This window comes from Oncorhynchus masou, chromosome 27, assembly GCF_036934945.1.
Source record: "Oncorhynchus masou masou isolate Uvic2021 chromosome 27, UVic_Omas_1.1, whole genome shotgun sequence".
Lineage (NCBI taxonomy): Eukaryota > Metazoa > Chordata > Actinopteri > Salmoniformes > Salmonidae > Oncorhynchus > Oncorhynchus masou.
The window spans coordinates 58,477,106-58,492,376 of NC_088238.1; the positions used below are offsets into that span (position 1 = coordinate 58,477,106).

General features: G+C 45.8%; 1 long non-coding RNA gene across 1 annotated transcript in view; it reads left to right on the plus strand.

The window, feature by feature from the left end:
- The window catches only part of LOC135516450 (uncharacterized), a 57,100-nt gene that overhangs the window by 442 nt on the left and 41,387 nt on the right, over positions 1-15,271 (plus strand). The window lies entirely within an intron of this gene.

A 15,271-nucleotide genomic window follows, 5' to 3' on the forward strand; every position in this document is an offset into this window, starting at 1 on the left:
TATAGGGCTATTATTATTGGGAAACATGATGCACTTTTCTTGCTATGGGTTCCTATTCACACAGTATTCCTGTATTTTTAATGGCTTGATTATTCAGGTAAATTGTCTGTTGTTAAGAAATGCTAAGAAATGCTATTACAGTTTTCAAAAATATTCTCATACTGCCTTTAAGACAAAAAGAGAGCACAGGCCCTTTCTCTTTGCATGTCCAAGCTTGATCGAGAGGCCTCAGGCAATGCATTCTACCTCGACAGGAATGTGTTAGCATGCACCAGCGCAGGAACCCACACACACACACACACACACACACACACACACACACTCTCACACACACACACACACACACACACACACACACACACACACACACACACACACACACACACACACACACACACACACACACACACACACACACACACACACACACACACTCTCACACACACACACACACACACACACACACACACACACACACACACACACACACACACACACACACACACACACACACACACACACACACACACACACACACACACACACACACACACACACACACACACACACACACACACACACACACACACACACACACTCACACACACACACACACACCCTCTCTCACACACACACACTCTCTCTCTCACACACACACACACACACACACACACACACACACACACACACACACACACACACACACACACACACACACACACACACACACACACACACACACACACACACACACCCTCTCTCACACACACACACACCCTCTCTTACACACACACCCTCTCTCTCTCACACACACACACACACACACACACACACACACACACACACACACACACACACACACACACACACACACACACACACACACACACACACTCACACACACACACCCTCTCTCTCACACACACACACCCTCTCTCTCACACACACACACCCTCTCTCTCACACACACACACCCTCTCTCTCACACACACACCCTCTCTCTCACACACACACACACCTCTCTCTCACACACACACCCTCTCTCTCACACACACACCCTCTCTCACACACACACACACACACACCCTCTCTCACACACACACACACATCCTCTCTCACACACACACACACACACCCTCTCTCACACACACACACCCTCTCTCACACACACACACCCTCTCTCACACACACACACACACACCCTCTCACACACACACACACACACACACACACACACACACACACACACACACACACACACACACACACACACACACACACACACACACACACACACACACACACACACACACGATGGTGGAAAATGTATCCAATTGTCATATTTGAGTAAAATTAAAGATACCTTAATAGAAAATGACTAAAGTGAAATACTACTTGAGTCTAAAAGTATTTGGCTTTAAATATACTTAAGTATCAAAACTAAATGTAATTGCGAAAATATACTTAAGTTAAAGGAGAAGTATACATCCTTTCAAGATTAAATTAGTTTATTTACAGATAGCCAGGGGGCACCACTCCAACACTCAGACATCATTTACACACTAAGCATTTGTGTTTAGTGAGTCTGCCAGATCAGAGGCAGTAGGGATGACCAGGGATGTTCTCTTGATAAGTGTGTGAATTAGGCAATTTCCATGTCCTGCTAAGCATTCAAAATGTAACGAGTACTTTTGTGTATCAGGGAAAATGTAATGGAGTAAAAAGTACATTATTTTCTTTAGTTATGTGGTGAAGTAAAAGTAAAAGTTGTCAAAAATATAAAATAGTAATGTACAGATACCCCCAAAAAACGACTTAAGTAGTACTTTCAAGTATTTTACTTAAATACTTTACACCACTGCACACGCACACAAATATGCAGTCACCTAAACCCATAGAGAAATGGTTATGTTGAATAAAAAGTGAGAGACGGCCAACATTGACCAACATATTACACCAACCGCAACACACTAGTTAATGAGGCCGTCTCTCACTTTCTATTCAAAATAACCATGTAAATAAGAAGATTTGTTCTTAATTAACCGACTTGCCAAGTTAAATAAAAAATATGACATGTATTCCATGAATCATTGGTGTATGATGGTAGTTACCTACTCCGATTACTATTGTGCCAAGCATTTATGATGTAACTTACATCAGAAGGGTTGTGTGAGGCGAGGAGGTAGTGTGTGACGTAGAAATGAGTTTGAATGAGAGTACATCATCTGAAAAGAAACAATTGAATTGTAAGTCGCTCTGGATAAGAGCGTCTGCTAAATGACTTAAATGTAAATGTAAATGTCTGGTTCATTCTTGTACAATATGTCCTACCTGTGCCCTGCCCAACTCAATGAATGCAATAACAAGTCCAAGTCAAGTGACGTCAGTGAAATCCCATTTCCTAATATCTCACCTTAAAGGAACAGCATGTATGCAGTGTGCATCAGCAGCCAGTAGATGGGGATAGCATTCCACTTTTGAAAGACAAGTAAACTGCCTAGTACGCTGCCCTGTAGACTGCCCTGTGAACTGCCCAGTAAACTGCCCAGTAAACTGCCCTGTACGCTGCCCTGTAAACTGCCCTGTACACTGCCCTGTAAACTGCCCTGTAAACTGCCCTGTAAACTGCCCTGTACGCTGCCCTGTAAACTGCCCTGTAAGCTGCCCTGTACGCTGCCCTGTACACTGCCCTGTACGCTGCCCTGTAAACTGCCCTGTAAACTGCCCTGTACGCTGCCCTGTAAACTGCCCTGTAAACTGCACTGTACGCTGCCCTGTACGCTGCCCTGTACGCTGCCCTGTAAACTGCCCTGTACGCTGCCCTGTAAACTGCCCTGTAAGCTGCCCTGTACGCTGCCCTGTACACTGCCCTGTAAACTGCCCTGTACGCAGCCCTGTACGCTGCCCTGTACGCTGCCCTGTACGCTGCCCTGTAAGCTGCCCTGTAAGCTGCCCTGTAAACTGCCCTGTAAACTGCCCTGTAAACTGCCCTGTACGCTGCCCTGTAAACTGCCCTGTAAACTGCCCTGTACGCTGCCCTGTACGCTGCCCTGTACACTGCCCTGTACGCTGCCCTGTAAACTGCCCTGTAAACTGCCCTGTAAACTGCCCTGTAAGCTGCCCTGTACGCTGCCCTGTACGCTGCCCTGTAAACTGCCCTGTACGCTGCCCTGTACGCTGCCCTGTAAACTGCCCTGTACGCTGCCCTGTACGCTGCCCTTTAAACTGCCCTGTACGCTGCCCTGTAAACTGCCCTGTAAACTGCCCTGTAAACTGCCCTGTACGCTGCCCTGTAAACTGCCCTGTACGCTGCCCTGTAAACTGCCCTGTAAACTGCCCTGTAAACTGCCCTGTACGCTGCCCTGTAAACTGCCCTGTAAGCTGCCCTGTAAGCTGCCCTGTACTCTGCCCTGTACGCTGCCCTGTACTCTGCCCTGTAATCTGCCCTGTACGCTGCCCTGTAAACTGCCCTGTAAACTGCACTGTACGCTGCCCTGTACGCTGCCCTGTACGCTGCCCTGTAAACTGCCCTGTACGCTGCCCTGTAAACTGCCCTGTAAGCTGCCCTGTACGCTGCCCTGTACACTGCCCTGTAAACTGCCCTGTACGCAACGCTGCCCTGTACGCTGCCCTGTACGCTGCCCTGTAAGCTGCCCTGTAAGCTGCCCTGTAAACTGCCCTGTAAACTGCCCTGTAAACTGCCCTGTACGCTGCCCTGTAAACTGCCCTGTAAACTGCCCTGTACGCTGCCCTGTACGCTGCCCTGTACACTGCCCTGTACGCTGCCCTGTAAACTGCCCTGTAAACTGCCCTGTAAACTGCCCTGTAAGCTGCCCTGTACGCTGCCCTGTACGCTGCCCTGTAAACTGCCCTGTACGCTGCCCTGTAAACTGCCCTGTAAACTGCCCTGTAAACTGCCCTGTACGCTGCCCTGTAAACTGCCCTGTACGCTGCCCTGTAAACTGCCCTGTAAACTGCCCTGTAAACTGCCCTGTACGCTGCCCTGTAAACTGCCCTGTAAGCTGCCCTGTACGCTGCCCTGTACACTGCCCTGTACGCTGCCCTGTAAACTGCCCTGTAAACTGCCCTGTACGCTGCCCTGTAAACTGCCCTGTAAACTGCACTGTACGCTGCCCTGTACGCTGCCCTGTACGCTGCCCTGTAAACTGCCCTGTACGCTGCCCTGTAAACTGCCCTGTAAGCTGCCCTGTACGCTGCCCTGTACACTGCCCTGTAAACTGCCCTGTACGCAGCCCTGTACGCTGCCCTGTACGCTGCCCTGTACGCTGCCCTGTAAGCTGCCCTGTAAGCTGCCCTGTAAACTGCCCTGTAAACTGCCCTGTAAACTGCCCTGTACGCTGCCCTGTAAACTGCCCTGTAAACTGCCCTGTACGCTGCCCTGTACGCTGCCCTGTACACTGCCCTGTACGCTGCCCTGTAAACTGCCCTGTAAACTGCCCTGTAAACTGCCCTGTAAACGCTGCCCTGTACGCTGCCCTGTAAACTGCCCTGTACGCTGCCCTGTACGCTGCCCTGTAAACTGCCCTGTACGCTGCCCTGTACGCTGCCCTTTAAACTGCCCTGTACGCTGCCCTGTAAACTGCCCTGTAAACTGCCCTGTAAACTGCCCTGTACGCTGCCCTGTAAACTGCCATGTATGCTGCCCTGTATGCTGCCCTGTACGCTGCCCTGTACACTGCCCTGTACGCTGCCCTGTAAACTGCCCTGTAAACTGCCCTGTACGCTGCCCTGTAAACTGCCCTGTACGCTGCCCTGTACGCTGCCCTGTAAACTGCCCTGTAAACTGCCCTGTACGCTGCCCTGTAAACTGCTCTGTAAGCTGCCCTGTACGCTGCCCTGTACGCTGCCCTGTAAACTGCCCTGTACGCTGCCCTGTACGCTGCCCTGTAAACTGCCCTGTACGCTGCCCAATACGCTGCCCTGTAAACTGCCCTGTACGCTGCCCTGTAAACTGCCCTGTACGCTGCCCTGTAAACTGCCCTGTACGCTGCCCTGTACGCTGCCCTGTACACTGCCCTGTACACTGCCCTGTACGCTGCCCTGTAAACTGCCCTGTAAACTGCCCAGTACGCTGCCCAGTACGCTGCCCTGTAGACTGCCCTGTAAACTGCCCAGTAAACTGCCCTGTAAACTGCCCAGTACGCTGCCCAGTACGCTGCCCTGTAAACTGCCCTGTAATCTGCCCTGTAAACTGCCCTGTAAATTGCCCTGTAAACTGCCCTGTACGCTGCCCTGTAAGCTGCCCTGTACGCTGCCCTGTACGCTGCCCTTTAAACTGCCCTGTACGCTGCCCTGTAAACTGCCCTGTAAACTGCCCTGTACGCTACCCTGTAAACTGCCCTGTACGCTGTCCTGTACGCTGCCCTGTAAACTGCCCTGTACGCTGCCCTGTACGCTGCCCTGTACGCTGCCCTGTAAACTGCCCTGTACCGCTGCCCTGTAAACTGCCCTGTAAGCTGCCCTGTACGCTGCCCTGTACGCTGCCCTGTAAACTGCCCTGTACACTGCCCTGTACGCTGCCCTGTACGCTGCCCTGTAAACTGCCCTGTACGCTGCCCTGTAAACTGCCCTGTACGCTGCCCTGTACGCTGCCCTGTATGCTGCCCTGTAAACTGCCATGTAAACTGCCCTGTATGCTGCCCTGTACGCTGCCCTGTAAACTGCCCTGTAAACTGCCCTGTACGCTACCCTATAAACTGCCCAGTACGCTGCCCAGTACGCTGCCCTGTAATCTGCCCTGTACACTGCCCTGTAAACTGCCCAGTACGCTGCCCTGTAAACTGCCCTGTAAACTGCCCTGTAAACTGCCCTGTAACCTGCCCTGTAAACTGCCCTGTAAAATGTACACTGAGTATCCCCCCCCTTATCTCTGTCTCTGTCATCTTCAATTATGTCTCATTTCAACATAGTCCAAATGTTATGACATTATTTACATTTCCTCTGGACTCTGTGTGTGTGTGCGTGTATGCATGCATGCGTGTATGCATGCATGTTTGTGTGTGTGCATGTTTGTGTACGTGCGCATGCGAAGACTGTTGTGGTAGCAGAATCAGAATTAGGTAGTTAACATTGATAAATAAGATGTTTTATTTACATAATATTCGCCATTTGAGTTGAGAGGGGTGTGTCTTGGCTATAAATGATAGTAAGAATTGTTTTGTAAGCCCTCTCAGATAATTAATTTATAGACACTGAATTGATCTGAGAGCCATAGGGCTGTGGTGAAGCTCATATAATTAAATATGGACTAAAACTCTGACTTGTGTGTGGTTTGCTCTCTCATGATTTGGTAATATAGGACATTTCCACGACACTGTTTACCAACCCACTTACTGTGGGTATTATCAGCCAGATTGGAGAATACTGTAGTGTCAAGCTGGTATTAAACATGCCTCTGCATGCAGGACACACACACACACACACAGTCGTGGGCATGTTTCACAAAAGTATATTTCAAACATTTGCTAGACCATGTGAATCAGTCAATTAGTTTGATTAAAATAGTAATCACTGTGAATATCCAGGCCAAAATGAGAGAGAGAGAGAGAGAGAGAGACTTGGCCTAAAGGAAAGGGGGATACCTAGTCAGTTTTCCAGCTGAATGCATTCAACTGAAATGTGTCTTCCACATTTAACCCAACCCCTCAAACATCAGCGCCACAGGTAGCTTCCACAAAGCTGTGAACGAGCTGAGAAACAAGGCAAGAAGGGCCTTCTATGCCATCAAAAGGAACATAACATTTGCCATACCAATTAGGATTTAGCTAAACATACCTGAATCAGTCATAGAGCCCATTGCCCGTCATGGTTGTGAGGTCTGGGGTCCGCTCACCAACCAAGACTTCACAAAATGGGACAAACACCAAATTGAGACTCTGCATACAGAAATCTGCAAAAATATCCTTTGCAATTATCAAAATGCAGAAAAGAGCCATTCAATTCTACAACCACCTAAAAGGAAGCGATTCCCAAACCATCCATAACAAAGCCATCACCTACAGAGAGATGAAACTGGAGAAGAGTCCCCTAAGCAAGCTGGTCCTGGGACTCTGATCACAAACACAAACGCACCCCACAGAGCCTCAGGACAGCAACACAACCAAATCATGACCCAACCAAATAATGAGAAAACAAAAAGATAATTACTTGACACATTGGAAAGAATTAACAAAAAAAACTGAGCAAACTAGAATGCTATTTGGCCCTAAACAGAGAGTACACATTGGCAGAATATCTGACCACTGTGACTGACCCAAAATTAAGGAAAGCTTTGACTATGCACAGACTCAGTGAGCATAGCCTTGCTATTGAGAAAGTTCGCTGTAGGCAGGCCTGGCTCTCAAGAGAAGACAGGCTATGTGCACACTGCCCACAATATGAGGTGGAAACTGAGCTGCACTTCCTAACCTCCTGCCAAATGTATGACCATATTAGAGACACGTTTCCCTCAGATTACACAGAGCCACAAAGAATTCGAAACAAACCCGATTTTGAGATACCACAGTGTTCCATCACAGCAGCAAGATGTATGACCTGTTGTCACAAGAAAAGGGCAGTGAAGAAAAAATGCATGACTAACCTGATCCACTGTGACTTCGATGAAAGGTTGTGTTGGACTGAGAATGGAGGAACCAGGGTTCCAGCTGAGCTCAGGGTGGAAAGAGAGTCTTCTGAGGCTGCTGGAGGAGACCGGTCTATGGCGAAGAGAGTTGATGACAGACAGGGCTAAGAGAGTTGATGACAGACAGGGCTAAGAGAGTTGATAACAGACAGGGCTAAGAGAGATGATGACAGACAGGGCTAAGAGAGTTGATGACAGACAGGGCTAAGAGAGTTGATGACAGACAGGGCTAAGAGAGATGATGACAGACAGGGCTAAGAGAGTTGATGACAGACAGGGCTAAGAGAGTTGATGACAGCCAGGGCTAAGAGAGTTGATGACAGCCAAGGCTTAGAGAGTTGATGACAGCCTGGGCTAAGAGAGATGATGACAGCCAGGGCTAAGAGAGTTGATGACAGCCAGGGCTAAGAGAGTTGATGACAGCCAGGGCTAAGAGAGTTGATGACAGCCAAGGCTTAGAGAGTTGATGACAGCCTGGGCTAAGAGAGATGATGACAGCCAGGGCTAAGAGAGTTGATGACAGCCAGGGCTAAGAGAGTTGATGACAGCCAAGGCTTAGAGAGTTGATGACAGCCTGGGCTAAGAGAGATGATGACAGCCAGGGCTAAGAGAGTTGATGACAGCCAGGGCTTAGAGAGTTGATGACAGCCTGGGCTAAGAGAGATGATGACAGCCTGGGCTAAGAGAGATGATGACAGCCAGGGCTAAGAGAGTTGATGACAGATAGGGCTAAGAGAGTTGATGACAGACAGGACTAAGAGAGTTGATGACAGCCAGGGTTAAGAGAGGTGATGACAGCCAGGACTAAGAGAGTTGATTGACAGCCAGGGCTAAGAGAGTTGATGACAGATAGGGCTAAGAGAGTTGATGACAGACAGGACTAAGAGAGTTGATGACAGCCAGGGTTAAGAGAGTTGATGACAGGCATGACGAAGAGAGTTGATGACAGCCAGGACTAAGAGAGTTGACCAAGTGGAGGGGAGGTTGGGTGAATGGAAGAAGGGTTCAGTTTAGGAACTAAGCAGATGATGTAAGTCAGTCAGAGGTCAGAGAGGGTGACTGAGAATGAAAGGGGGATGGACCGGGGATTGATAGATAGAGAGAGTACAAGCTACCGAGACTCCTCAGGGAGGTGGCAGAGATCCATACACAGTCAAAGCTAGGAGAGAGACACAAACACTCTCCCTGACTCCACCCGAGCACGATACTCAGGAGCTGTCTACTCTAACAGGTGAGTCGTTACACGAAAAGAGTACATTTAAACAAAAATTTAAGAAAAAATTGTGCACCAGTTTGAATTCTAAAAGCTTGTTATATTAAATGAAGTGCCCTTTAAGTTAGACCATATGGAGAAAATATGGAGAATAATTTGAATAAAGCCTTGCTAAAGTGGCCCTACGTAATCCCCGTGTCACTTCGAGCAACATTTTAACCCAATTAATCCCTACATTTCCCCAAGTTTCACCATCGCTGTTATTTGTAAAGATTATCAAGTAGATTATTCTGAAGATGTATTATTTGTTTTGTGTGATTAGTGGTTCAGTTACGTGTATCCCTCGTCTTAAGGTCAACCCTGTTGCATGAACTCTGCTTTTAATATGGTGAAACGATATATAGTAAATAAATAAAAAATAAATATAATATAATAAATAATAAAATATTTAAAATATGGTAAAACAAATTTATAATAAATAAATTCAAAAGGAACATTGAACATCTAATAATGTAGTCCAATCACAAAAACAGGTGAGCTGGTTCTACTCTGTGGCCATTTTGTGGTTGGAAACTGAGCGCGTTGAGCATAACACGTTTACCCATAGATAGACAGGCTAGCAATGTTTTAACAATGATGTTTGACCTTAGATCCTTAGATCCTTTTTATGTCTCTATTTTGTTTTGGTCAGGGCGTGAGTTGGGGTGGGTATGTTCTCTATTTCTTCGTGTTTGGCCGGGTGTGGTTCTCAATCAGAGGCAGCTGTCTGTTGTTGTCTCTGATTGAGAACCATACTTAGGCTGCCCTTTTCCCCACCTGTGTTTTGTGGGTTGACTTTGTTTCGGGCACAAAGCCTTTGAGCTTCACAGGTGGTTTTTTTTGTTGTGTTTATTGTTTTGTTCAGCGTCATTTTTATTAAATAAATGAAAATGTACGTTCACAACGCTGCACCTTGGTCCTCTCCTTTCAACAGCCGTGACACTTGCATTCAATTGCCACACCCTATTTCACACAACAAGCTTCCATTTCCCCCTGTCACAGGGGATTTATGGCTGATTTAAGAAAGAATCATCAACTCTGTTATGGTCAACTCTGTTACGGTCAACCCTGTTATTTTATTTGATACTAAATAGGCACCTACTTTAGTATTTTTTTTACCACTTGAGATGGGAAAACTTTTATTTGTTTTAAGTTGAACATGTTTGCTGTTTATGACAAAATAATAAAAATAATAAATAAAATTAAAATAATAATAATAATTAAGTTGCACTTCTCAAAAGGCACCAAATTTGTGGAATGACCCAGGTACTTTGAATGGATCATGCTTGGCAGCTTGCTTACCGATCGGATATGTGCTTTTTACTTTACGTTTATTTGGAAACTTTACCTTTCTAGTTTAACTAGTAACATATGTTATGACTTGTGTATTGTTCTTTTACATCAGGCTTTAATCATACAGGGTCAAGCTATAAATGGCTCTAGAACAGAAACAAGATATGGATGGCTCTAGAACAGAAACAAGCTATGGATGGCTCTAGAACAGGGTCAAGATATGGATGGCTCTAGAACAGGGTCAAGATATGGATGGCTCTAGAACAGAAACAAGATATGGATGGCTCTAGAACAGGGTCAAGATATGGATGGCTCTAGAACAGAAACAAGATATGGATGGCTCTAGAGCAGAAACAAGCTATGGATGGCTCTAGAACAGAAACAAGATATGGATGGCTCTAGAACATAAACAAGAGATGGATGGCTCTAGAACAGGGTCAAGATACGGATGGCTTTAGTTCAAGCTCTAGTAGATGTAGTAGTAGCTCCCAATCTGACTGTAGTGGAGATGGACTCACAGACAAAGAAAGAGAGGCAAGATGGAGATGGAGATGGGACTGAATAGAGGAGAGATGGAGTTGAAGATGGGACTGAGGAGAGATGAAGATGGGACTGAAGAGAGGAGAGATGAAGATGGGACTGAAGAGAGGAGAGATGAAGATGGGACTGAAGAGAGGAGCGATGAAGATGGGACTGAAGGGAGGAGAGATGGAGTTGAAGATGGGACTGAAGAGAGGAGAGATGAAGATGGGACTGAAGAGAGGAGAGATGAAGATGGGACTGAAGAGAGGAGCGATGAAGATGGGACTGAAGAGAGGAGAGATGAAGATGGGACTGAAGAGAGGAGAGATGAAGATGGGACTGAAGAGAGGAGAGATGAAGATGGGACTGAAGAGAGGAGAGATGAAGATGGGACTGAAGAGAGGAGAGATGAAGATGGGACTGAAGAGAGGAGAGATGAAGATGGGACTGAAGAGAGGAGAGTTGAAGATGGGACTGAAGAGAGGAGAGATGAAGATGGGACTGAAGAGAGGAGAGATGAAGATGGGACTGAAGAGAGGAGCGATGAAGATGGGACTGAAGAGAGGAGCGATGAAGATGGGACTGAAGAGAGGAGAGATGGAGTTGAAGATGGGACTGAAGAGAGGAGAGATGAAGATGGGACTGAAGAGAGGAGAGATGGAGTCGAAGATGGGACTGAAGAGAGGAGAGATGGAGTCGAAGATGGGACTGAAGAGAGGAGAGATGAAGATGGGACTGAAGAGAGGAGAGTTGAAGATGGGACTGAAGAGAAGAGTTGTGAGAGTGGAAGGGTCACATTGGAGTGAGTTATTAAACACACACTCACTCACTCACTCACTCGTGATACAACATCTTCTCTGACTCTGCAAGCAGTTACATCCTGGTCTGAACATCTATCAGTGTGTCCAGACGTGATTCAATTCCACCTCCTCATTTCTCCTGCTCAGTGAAACAAGAGCACACTCTGCCCTCTCGTCTGTTTGTCTCCTCCAGTTTCCTCTCCCCAGTCATACGGTTCACTGTCCGGTCAACACTCATCAACCAAAATACACGTCTCATAGAGAAAGGTCAACGAGATAGTATTGCAGAACATAGGGTTGTTCATTATGGCAGCATTACAGTGCTAACTTAAAAACACAATTCTGCAGAAAGATCTACAATGGGTCAATAATGCCTTAGATACGGTGTACATTGTATCTCAGATGAGAGAGGTCAAAGTGCAGGAGGTTCCGCACGTATCAGATGAGGACACGGACCCCACATAACAACATACATAAAGAAAATGAAAAGTCCGTTCGAGGTCGTGAAGCGACAAGAAATGTAGCCACCTGTCAGGACCCGGTTTCGAACCTGGGTCTCCGGAGTGAGAAACAGTCACTTAACCAACTGAGCCACGAATAGACAGCAGAACCCAGAAGATGAGGCAGACACAGCAGTACTTAAGACGGTGTATTTAATAAAGAAAAAATCCTAAAATGCAAAAAATGGCAAATCCAAAAGGTGGTAGGAAAAACACAAAAAGACCTCAAAAGAAACTCACCAAAAAATAAACAAAAACAAAAAACAGAATACCACAAGAACTTCACCCGGAATCGACAAGAGTACACAGAACACTAGGGCAGGGTGCTAACATACAAACACAGAGCACAGAACTGAGGGAAACAAAGGGTTTAAATACAATCAGGGGAAACGAGACACAGGTGCAAATAATAATGGGGATCAAGGGAAAAACATAGGGACAAAAAGCACAATGGGGACATCTACTGACAAAAACCCGGAACAACCCTGGCCAAATCCTGACAGCCACCGCCATGTAAACACAGGCTTATTTTCATAAGCCTCATTGCCTAAACTCCAGGTCCATATCCCTGGCTATAGATACAGAAGATTCATTTTGCTATTTGTTTTGGTTTTGTTTCAGATTATTTTGTGCCCAATAGAAATTCATGGTACATAATATATTGTGTTATTTTGGAGTCACTTCTATTTCAAATAAGAATATAATGTTTCTAAACACTTCTTCATTCATGTGGGATGTTACCATGGTTACGGATAGTCCTGAATGACTCGAGTGGGAAAGTTAGACACACAAATATCATACCAAGACATGCTAACCTTTCTCCATTACAATAACGGGGAAGGTTAGCATTTCTTGGAGTGGTCGGCCAACCTGGCCAAGAAGCTGCTGTTGCAGCAGTCGGCCACCAGAAGGAGCCCTGAGGAGTAGAGCTGGTAGATGGCGCATTCAGAAGAAGTGTATTGATTGTAAAGCAGTGTATCCCAGAAGGAGGGAGTTGACTCTAGATCAGTGGCGGTCAGTGCCGTGTCAGATGAGGGAGGACGATTTTTGTTTTCATGAGTATGGCCTTATTTTTATTACAGCATCTTGGATGATTGTCATTCATCTTCCATTCACCCAGTTCAATGTAACATCAACAGCTTTAGGCTACTACATGATACTCTAATTGTCCCTGTACCCATCATGAGGTTGCTACAACCTAGCCTATGAATGAAAGTTTATAACATACAGTAGGTTGAGAGACAAATTTGATATAACGGTGACCCATTTAATACTGCCTTGCACACTCTTGCCTGCATTTAGCTGATTCTATCTGGGTGTAATCATTGATCCAACAGTTGCAAACGACAGTTTCTTATTGGATAAATTCAGGTACGTTTATCACATTTTTTTGTTCTGTTTGCTTCTGTTTAAGAAATACTTTTCAGAATTGGTGGAATGAATACAACTCTGATCACGCGTAAACACAGTTCACAGTTTCATAGCAGCCACGTTGTATTCCTTCTCACATCTACGTTATGCGCTCTTCTCTTTGCTTGTAGACTTCAATGCACAACACATCAGCTGCATGCGACTAGGAGAAGAAAAAAAACTTTCCAAACCGCAACACACAGCCTACATCGTTGTCCCCATATTAGCTACAGTAATGTAATAGTCAACATAGCTAATATAACTAACGGGTTACTAAACCTGCTACAATCATGCAATAATGTTACAGTGTATAGTCAGTAAGTGGTTACACAGCGGGCCCCGGTAGCAATAAATTAGTCAAACCAAAACCTTACCTTGACTTGGAAGAGTTCCAGTGTTGTGTTGGATAGTCATAGCCCGCTAGCTAGCATAGCATCCCTCTGTCATAGCCAGCTAGCTAGCATAGCATCCCTCTGTTATAGCCAGCTAGCTAACATAGCATCCCTCTGTTATAGCCAGCTAGCTAGCATAGCATCCCTCTGTTATAGCCAGCTAGCTAACATAGCATCCCTCTGTTATAGCCAGCTAGCTAACATAGCATCCCTCTATTATAGCCAGCTAGCTAACATAGTATCCCTCTGTTATAGCCAGATAGCTAACATAGCATCCCTCTGTTATAGCCAGCTAGCTAACATAGCATCCTTCTGTTATAGCCAGCTAGCTAGCATAGCATCCCTCTGTTATAGCCAGCTAGCTAACATAGCATCCCTCTGTTTGATGCAGGATGTTTCAGAAGGCTAAACTAGTTAGCTGCATTTGCTAGGTAAGTAACGTTATGTAAAAGTGAAAAGAAATGTAGAGTTCTATCTCTCTTGCTTCTCCTTCATTTTGGAAGAAGTTAATTTGTTCAAAACTGTTAAACTGTTTTCTTTCTCTATCTTTGAGTCAACTACTCACCACATTTGATGCACTGCAGTGCTAGCTTGCTGTAGCTTATGCTTTCAGTACTAGATTAATTATCTGTTCCTTTGATTGGGTGGACAGCATGTCAGTTCATGCTGCAAGAGCTCTGATAGGTCAGAGGACGCTCTCCTGAAGTTGTCGATCTTACTGTGTAAGTCTATGGAAGGGGGTGAGAATCATGAGCCTCCTAGGTTTTGTATTGAAGTTAATGTACCCAGAGGAAGACGGAAGCTAGCTGTCCTCCGGCTACACCATAGTGCTACACTACAGAGTGCTGTTGAGGCTACTGTAGACCTTTGCAATGTAGTGTGTTTTAATTAATTATTTGGGGACGTGATTAGATTTAGCATAGTTTAATCTACGAATGATAACTTTAAAAAAAAAATGTTTTAAAATGTAAATGTATATATTAAAAAGAATGGTCTTCCCTTTCCTCCTCTGAGGAGCTTCCACTGCTCTTGATCTAGTAATTGTCAGTCATGCGAGCGCTGCATGACTTCTGAGCAGTGATAAGCTGAGCGCTGCATGACTTCTCAGCAGTGATAAAGTGAACTCTGCATGACTTCTCAGCAGTGATAAGCTGAGCTCTGCATGACTTCTCAGCAGTGATGAACTGAACTCTGCATTACTTCTCAGCAGTGATGAACTGAACTCTGCATGACTTCTCAGCAGTGATGAACTGAACTCTGCATGACTTCTCAGCAGTAATGAACTGAACTCTGCATGACTTCTCAGCAGTGATGAACTGAACTCTGCATGACTTCTCAGCAGTGATAAAGTGAACTCTGCATGACTTCTCAGCAGTGATAAGATGAGCTCTGCATGACTTCTCAGCAGTGATGAACTGAACTCTGCATGACTTCTCAGCAGTAATGAACTGAACTCTGCA